Raw genomic sequence first — 9,820 nt, 5'->3', positions numbered from 1 at the left:
ACTGTAACTTGCGTGTGGGAACATTCGTTGTAAGTGTTGCATGTTCAGTTGGGTTTTCTGTTGTTAATTTTTATTTTGTTGTTCGTTTTGGTTTTATCGGTGGTTCATTTGTTTCAGTTGCTGCTGTTGTGGAAATCTGCAAGGCCAGAGAAAACAAAATTAATAGTTGTTGTCAGTTCACTTAACATTGTTTTTTGTAAAAAAATACAAAAAAAAAAAAAACAGAAGTCCTGAAGGTTATTTGTCAGAACGAGGCCAGATGAATTGTGTAGGACGGAGGTCTGATTTAACCTTAGCTTAAGGTTAAGAATTGATATCTTGTGAGACCATAGACCGCATTTTTTTCTATAGAAAAAATCGATGAGACCAAAGGTCGCATTTTTTTCTATAGAAAAACTCGGTGAGAGGCTCGCACTTTTTTCTATAGAAAAAAATTGGTGAGACCGCAGGTCGGATTTTTTTTTCAAAAGAAAAAAATCGATGAGACCACAGCTCCCATTTTTTTCTATAGAAAAAAAATTGGTGAGACCACAGGTCGCATTTTTTTCTATAGAAAAATTATTCTTTAGAGACAGAGTTCTCATTTTTTATAAAAAAAATAATTGATGAAATCGAATGAATGAGCTTTACTAATAAAAAAAATTCTGACCCTGACCAGCCCCCTTCTTTTTCTCCAGTACTAACATATTTTATTAATACCTACCCTGTAGTTACGTTCGAACAAATATTCTATTCCATTGTTTTCTATGTTTCGTATTTTCTACACCCGAATAAATTTGTTGTCCATTTGATACATTCACACAGTAACGACAAAAAATTGGAAATTCAATCGCTTAACAAAAAAAAAACAAGAACTACAACAAATAACTAGTTGTTCGTGTGTGTTTTTTTTTTTTTTTTTTGCTACTGTTTGATAAAATGTGGTTTACAACCAACAGCTGTAAAACGACCATTCAAGGAATTGACTTGAATGTGAATTAAATTCTCAAATGGATTTAAAACTATTCGTTTCTGGAGGACAATAACACAAGGCACCAACAACAACAATAAATGATAAACTACATGGCTGGTCAGAAGACCAACATTGCTCCTCGTTTTTAGAGTTCTGTGTCTGTCTTTTATGGCAGATCACATATTGGGGTGTAAATTTGGGTTTTATTTCTAACTTTCTAACTTTTTCTTATCTCTACAAACCTCACCATTGGCTGATTTGAAATGAAAAAAAGTGAGTCCTGACATCTCACGATTTTTTTCCTATAGAAAAAAGTGAGTCCTGAGGTCTCACGAATTTTTTTCTATAGAAAAGAAGTGAGTCCTGAGGTCTCACGAATTTTTTTCTATAGAAAAAAAGTGAGTCCTGAGGTCTCACGAATTTTTTTCTATAGAAAAAAAGTGAGTCCTGAGGTCTCACGAATTTTTTTCTATAGAAAAAAAGTGAGTCCTGAGGTCTCACGAATTTTTTTCTATAGAAAAAAAGTGAGTCCTGAGGTCTCACGAATTTTTTTCTATAGAAAAAAAGTGAGTCCTGAGGTCTCACGAATTTTTTTCTATAGAAAAAAGTGAGTCCTGAGGTCTCACGAATTTTTTTCTATAGAAAAAAGTGAGTCCTGAGGTCTCACGAATTTTTTTCTATAGAAAAAAAGTGAGTCCTGAGGTCTCACGAATTTTTTTCTATAGAAAAAAAGTGAGTCCTGAGGTCTCACGAATTTTTTTCTATAGAAAAAAAGTGAGTCCTGAGGTCTCACGAATTTTTTTCTATAGAAAAAAAGTGAGTCCTGAGGTCTCACGAATTTTTTTCTATAGAAAAAAAGTGAGTCCTGAGGTCTCACGAATTTTTTTCTATAGAAAAAAAGTGAGTCCTGAGGTCTCACGAATTTTTTTCTATAGAAAAAAAGTGAGTCCTGAGGTCTCACGAATTTTTTTCTATAGAAAAAAAGTGAGTCCTGAGGTCTCACGAATTTTTTTCTATAGAAAAAAAGTGAGTCCTGAGGTCTCACGAATTTTTTTCTATAGAAAAAAAGTGAGTCCTGAGGTCTCACGAATTTTTTTCTATAGAAAAAAAGTGAGTCCTGAGGTCTCACGAATTTTTTTCTATAGAAAAAAAGTGAGTCCTGAGGTCTCACGAATTTTTTTCTATAGAAAAAAAGTGAGTCCTGAGGTCTCACGAATTTTTTTCTATAGAAAAAAAAGTGAGTCCTGAGGTCTCACGAATTTTTTTTGCTATAGAAAAAAAGTGAGTCCTGAGGTCTCACGAATTTTTTTCTAGTTATGGACCAATCTTCACGAAATTTTGCATGTAGTATGGGTTCTGGCCAATGAAGACCCCTATTGTTTTTGGAAAAGATCGATTAATATTTTGGGGATGAAATGGACCAAAAACTTTATTTTTGTTGGTTTTTCTGGTAGCTCCAGAGGCCGCAATTATTGCCCAAACACCCCGAATTTTTGAATGGAGAAGGGGATCGGACCAAAGAATAAGCATGCCTGTTTTGATAAAGATCGGTCAATATTTAGCGAGTCAAATGGACCCTGACTTTTGTGTGAAAAATTACCAAATCTTTATTCTGGGGGCATATATACTTGCTCCTGAAGGACATATACCCGAGAAGTTGATAGTATATCCAAGAGGAGTTGTTGACCTTCAAATTAATACCAATTATATGGCTGTATGTACTCTGATGTGGGAGTTATCCGTAATTAGGTAAAGGTGACTATGTGCCTAGTATTACTATTACTCCTTTAGAGGACGGAAATTTCGCGCTGATCGCTTTTAAATTGTACATGAAGTTCCGATTATGGTCAAGGACGACGCCTATAGTTTTCGGTGAAGTTGAGATTTCATTCAGGGGGTGCAATGAACAGAAAACTTTAATTTTGTCAGATTTTCTAGTCGTTCTAGAGGCAATTAGTATAGCAGAACATCATATAGCAATTACTTAGTGCGGCTGTTTAGATGAGGATCGGTCAATATTTCGAGGATCATTTTAACAAAAACCTGAAGTGACCAAATATAAATAAGTGCAAATATCACGAAATATTACCCAAGCTCAGAATATAGAACCGCAGAAAGTTTGCTTTTCGTGGTAGTTGTGTAGGGTATCATATGGTCGGCCCCGTCCGTCTATACTGCTCCGCTCACGGGTTTTTATTTTTCTTCTGTTAATCTCTTGTTTCTGTTTACTTTGGTTATTATTTCAATTTTTATGTTCACTCTGTTTACTTTATTTGTCATGCTCGTTTCTCTCTCTCCTATTTTTTTCTTTTGTTTTTTAGCTATTTTGTTAAAATGGAAAACAATAAATTCTAGTTAAGTGAATGTCATGCCAGAATGCTATATGAGGTGTACGTGAGTGTGGTTTGAGTTTATGTGTCTGTGTAGGTGACAGACTGAGTGTGGATTTTATTAGTTTAAATCGAAATGGAAAATAATATTTGCATTATTTTTTCCCACCTCCTAGATCCGAGATATGTGAACAGCTAACAGTGAGGCACACCATCCCTTGCTCCCTCCCTTCCTCCTCCCATACACCCAACCAACACCAATCTTCCATTCTATAATTGCTTTTATATTCATATATATGTATATGTGTGTGCTATCTGGTGGTGTGCTATTGTATTCCAATGCAAAACATTAATACCTCTTGGGATAAAAATGTTGCAGTTTTTCTATATCGGCGAACAAATAGTTCGGGTTTGTTGTTGTTGCTTTTTGTAAACATGAAATATATTTGAAATAAATACAATTTGTTAACAACAAATTGAAACATTGGTTGGCTAGCTGGTTGGATTGGATGCTCGATTGGATGTTTGGTTTTTAGGTGCGACTGTGTGTGTTCGTATTGTTCGCGCACATAGCATTGTCCGTCCATGCGGTTTGAAGGTCTCCATAGTCTGGCAAAGATCGAATTGAATTTCCATTTATTATCGCTTGACAATGAACAGACATTTTACCATTATTTATTTGGAGGTTTTTGGGGATTGTGAGTGTAAAAATAAATGACACCAAATTTTTGCTAGCCATCGAATGGAATTATATTTAAATAATTCAATGGAAAATAATTAATAATGAATAGCTGTAGTGAATTATTTTATAAATATCTGGCATTTCAATGACCTGGAATATATCGAGAGTATTACATTTTAAAATGTAGAAAAAATGACACCTGATGTCTCAGGATTTTTTTTTTTATTGAAAAAAAAGTGAATTATGAGTCCTGAGGTCTCAGAGATTCATAATATAGAAACTTTGGTATTTTTCTCATATGTATCCTAACAGACGTCGCCTTTTCAAAGGCACATTGACATGAAATTGAACGAACTTAAATATGTGATCTTTAATCGACTAACATCAATCCCTACACATGTCATTCTGCAATCTAGCCCTTTTACCTCAAATCGGACGAAACTATATATGGGAGCTATATCTAAATCTGAACCGATTTTCACGAAACTTAGCACACATCATTCTGGACCTAATTCAGTACCCTATGCCAAATTTGGTGTAAATCGAAAGATATATAGGGACTTTGGAGTCCCATTTACCTTAAATCGGACGAAAATATATATGGGAGGTATATACAAATATGACCCGATTTTCTCCAAACTTGGTACACGTCATTCTAGACTTAATTCAGTACAATATGCAAAATTTCGTGCAAATCGAAAGATATATAGGTACTTTGGTGCCCTTTTTAAATTACATCGGACGAAACTATATACGGGAGCTATATCTAAATCTGAACCGATTTTTATGAAACTTAACACACATCATTCTGGACCTAATTCAGTACCCTATTCCAAATTTCGTCTAAATCAGAAGATATATAGGGACTTTGGAGTCCCATTTACCTTAAATCCGACGAAAATATATATGGGAGGTATATACAAATATGACCCGATTTTCTCAAAACTTAGCACACATCATTCTAGACTCAATTCAGTGCACTATGGAACATTTCGTGCAAATCGAAAGATATGTAGGGACTTTGGTGCCCCTTTTACATCAAATCGGACTAAACTATATATGAGAGGTATATCTAAATCTGAACCGATTTTCATGACACTTTGCACACATCATTGTAGACTCAATTCAGTGCACTATGCCAATTTTCGTGCAAATCGAAAGATATATAGAGACTTTGGAGTCCCATTTATCTTAAATCGGACGAAAATATATATGGGAGGTATATACAAATATGACCCGATTTTCTCCAAACTTGGCACACGTCTTTCTAGACTTAATTCAGTACAATATTCAAAATTTCGTGCAAATCGAAGGATATATATAGGGACTTTGGTGCCCCTTTTTACCTCAAATCGGACGAAACTATATATGGGAGGTATATCTAAATCTGAACCGATTTTCACGAAAATTATCACACATCATTCTGGACCTAATTCAGTACCCTCTGCCAAATTTCGTGTAAATCGAAAGATATATAGGGACTTTGGAGTCCCTTTTACCTTAAATCGGACGAAACTATATATAAACTAAATCTGAACCTATTTTCACGAAACTTAGCACACATCATTCTGGACCTAATTCAGTACCCTATGCCAAATTTCGTGTAAATCGAAACATATATAGGGACTTTGGAGTCCCATTTACCTTAAATCGGACGAAAATATATATGGGAGGTATATACAAATATGACCCGATTTTCTCCAAACTTGGCACACGTCTTTCTAGACTTAATTCAGTACAATATGCTAAATTTCGTGCAAATCGAAACGTATATAGAGACTTTGGTGCCCCTTTTACCTTAATTCGGACGAAACTATATATGGGAGCTATATCTAAATCTGAACCGATTTTCATGAAACTTGACACACATCATTCTGGACCTAATTCAGTATCCTATGCCAAATTTCGTGTAAATCGAAAGATATATAGAGACTTTGGAGCCTCTTTTTACTTAAATCGGACGAAACTATATACGAAGCTATATCTAAATCTGAACCGATTTTCATGAAACTTGGCACACATCATTCTGGACCTAGTTATGTTCTCTATGCCAAATTTCATGCAAATCGAAAGATATATAGGGACTTTGGTGCCCTTTTTACCTTAAATCGGACGAAACTATATACGGGAGCTATATCTAAATCTGAACCGATTTTCATGAAACTTGGCACACATAATTCTGGACCTTGTTCAGTACTCTATGCCAAATTTCGTGCAAATCGAAAGATATATAGAGAATTTGGTGCCCCTTTTACCTTAAATCGGACGAAACTATATACGGGAGCTAAATCTGAACAGATTTTTTTCAATTTCAATAGGCTTCGTCCCTAGGCCAGATAAGTGACCTGTGCCAAATTTCATCCAAATCGGATTATAAATGCGACCTGCACTTTGTTTATAATTTAACATCTACAGACGGACAGACATGCATAAATCGACTCAGAAAGTGATTCTATGCATATTCTCAAAAGGCAACCATGTGTCTATCTCGATTCCCTTTGCCTGTTACAAACATATGCACAAAGACATAATTCCCTGTACCACTGTGTGAAGAAGGGTATAAAAATCAGACCAGAGGTCTCCTTAATTTTTTTTATAGAAAAAATGAGACCTGAGGTATCTTTAATTTTGTATAGAAAAAAATTAGACCTGAGGACTCCTTTAATGAGGCACAGCACATTTTTTTTCTATTAAAGACCATTACTGACATTTTATCTTTTTTAAAGATAATGTTTTATTCCACAGTCCCTCTCTCACAATCCTCCACTGCGTATACATTATATGTTATGCATAAACTCACATAACTCATACGACCCCATGTATCACAGGAAAATAACATTTAAAAAATTTATTATTTTATTTAAATAATAACCATTAAAAACAATCCCCTCAGACCTCAGGCACTTTATGAATATTCCGCGCCATAATAATTGTTGAACAAAAATATAAAAAAAACTATTGTAGCTTTGATTGTTTAATGCATTCATCCATCCATGCATTCATTCCGTCTCTCACCCTCCCACCCAGCATTTTGCCCATGCCGACATTCAAACATTCCTTGTGAACAATTTGTCCTCCGGCCATTGCAAATGTTTACCACAATTAAATACTTTAATGGCCATTAAAATCATTCCACGCATCTGTTCGGTACCCCTCGGGAGGAGAGAGAGAAATTCGCGGCACAGCCAGTGGTGTGGCACGACACGTGTTCAAGTGGCTGTGCATTTTCGTTCGCACTGCAAGTTGCTCGTTGCCGATTTTGGGTCACTTAAGAATTTTTTCGAAAAGTAATCGCATTTATTAAATCACCATCCGCTGTGCAATTTTCGCAAAGCGGTGTGTAAATATTCGCGAATATATGTGGGTGTGTGTGTGTTAGTATCTTTGTGTGGCCACAAGTGTGGAATTCAAACAATTTACCCTGAGTGTGAGATTTTTAACAGAATACTTTTGGTTGCATCAATTTGTCAAATGCGGATTGTGGTGGAGGGTGCGGGGAAAGGGTTGCCTGCGAAATACATCAAAAGAATTAACGAGCGGAAATGAAGATATGACAAAAACTAAAGGCGGCAGGATTTTCAATGTGAAATGCAATTTTATATCAGAAGGAAATAAAAGATTAGAACAAAAATATAAAGGCTGACCTTGATATAATCGGAAGGCCAGTAATGTGTAAATGCAGTGGGTAAGAAAAATCTTTGAAATATTCTTTAAAAAATCCACGCCTCTCATAGACCTCCTTGAAATATTCTTTAAAAAATCCACGCCTCTCATAGACCTCCTTGAAATATTCTTTAAAAAATCCACGCCTCTCATAGACCTCTTTGAAATATTCTTTAAAAAATCCACGCCTCTTTGAAATATTCTTTAAAAAATCCACGCCTCTTATAGACCTCTTTGAAATATTCTTTAAAAAATCCACGCCTCTTATAGACCTCTTTGAAATATTCTTTAAAAAATCCACGCCTCTTATAGACCTCTTTGAAATATTCTTTAAAAAATCCACGCCTCTTATAGACCTCTTTGAAATATTCTTTAAAAAATCCACGCCTCTTATAGAGAAATATTCTCTTTGAAATATTCTGTAAAAAATCCACGCCTCTTATAGAAATATTCTGTGAAAAATCCACGCCTCTTATAGAAATATTCTGTAAAAAATCCACGCCTCTTATAGACTCTTTGAAATATTCTTTAAAAAATCCACGCCTCTTATAGAGCTCTTTGAAATATTCTTTAAAAAATCCACGCCTCTTATAGACCTCTTTGAAATATTCTTTAAAAAATCCACGCCTCTTATAGACCTCTTTGAAATATTCTTAAAAAAAATCCACGCCTCTTATAGACCTCTTTGAAATATTCTTTAAAAAATCCACGCCTCTTATAGACCTCTTTGAAATATTCTTTAAAAAATCCACGCCTCTTATAGAGCTCTTTGAAATATTCTTTAAAAAATCCACGCCTCTTATAGACCTCTTTGAAATATTCTTTTAAAAATCCATAAACCTTGTTCTGCAATTTCCTCGTTTTAATAACTGCACGATGCTAACAAATACAAACATATTACTCAATTTTATATTCATCATAAATTTGAAAATAAAAAAGTGGTATAATAGGTCCCCATGATCCCAAAGGGTATACATTTTGCCATATGTAAACGTTATATGTATAATTTACACACAATACCAGAGTGCCAATAAAGCGTTACAATTCGTTAACCAATGCCACAATAAAAATGCGAGGGGAAACAAATCATTAAAAATTTATGCAAAAATTTGTAATATTATGTGACATTTATAGTTAACGGTTCGAAAAGGTCTCCAATGATGGCAATTGGAATTTTATGATCCCAGTTATCGTATTCCGCAATATTGCAGGTTCAAATAATAAAAATTGGCAGCATTAGCAACCAAATGTTTTCGTGGAGTTTCCAGGGGGAAAAGAGGAAATTATCCCTTGTTGAAAAGGGTGTTATAAAACGAACGTTGACGAGCGAGAGCTCTTTAAATAAAAATTTAAATGCAAATACCAATACCAATACAATGTTAAAGGTATCATTGTTTATTTTCGAAAGGTTGACTTTTAATGGGTATTTATCGTAAGTACTTGTATGTGGAGTATGTGTCTGTATTTACGTGAGAGAGAGTGTGTGTGTGTGATTGGCTTTATTTAATGTCTCTTTGACTTTATTTAATGTGTAATATAAGCTTTCACATTGTTAATGCGATACTTAACCGAAAAAGAAGATATTGAGAGATTATCTTAACAACACAAATATATGGTACTCAGCAGAAGGTTAGTCGTCAATGATATCGAAGATATAAAAATCACTGCTTTTTAAGAGGATTAAATAGAAGGAAAGGGCTTTGTGATACCCTGCGAACGAATAAGAAACAGTTAAATTGTAAATATGTTCGGTCGGAAAGTAAGTAAACTTAAAATATAAAAAAATCGTGGAATTTCGAGGGCTAAAATAGGCGTAGATTTTTTAAACAAGGCGAGGATATTTAAAAAAAAAATCAGGGACCTAAACAAGGCGTGGATTTTTCAAACAATATTTTTCAGAGACCTAAACAAGGCGTAGATTTTTCAAAAAATATTTTTCAGGGACCTAAACAAGGCGTGGATTTTTCAAAGAATATTTTTCAGGGACCTAATCAAGGAGTGGATTTTTCAAAGAATATTTTTCAGGGACCTAAACAAGGCGTGGATTTTTCAAAGAATATTTTTCAGGGACCTAAACAAGGCGTGGATTTATTAAAGAATATTTTTCAGGGACCTAGACAAGGCGTGGATTTATTAAAGAATATTTTTCAGGGACCTAGACAAGGCGTGGATTTATTAAAGAATATTTTTCAG

The sequence above is a fragment of the Musca vetustissima genome, unplaced genomic scaffold (genome assembly GCF_032173495.1).
Source record: "Musca vetustissima isolate MV318-11 ecotype Yass unplaced genomic scaffold, APGP_CSIRO_Mvet_v1 utg64969, whole genome shotgun sequence".
NCBI classification, from domain to species: domain Eukaryota; kingdom Metazoa; phylum Arthropoda; class Insecta; order Diptera; family Muscidae; genus Musca; species Musca vetustissima.
This window is presented reverse-complemented; position numbering follows the sequence as displayed.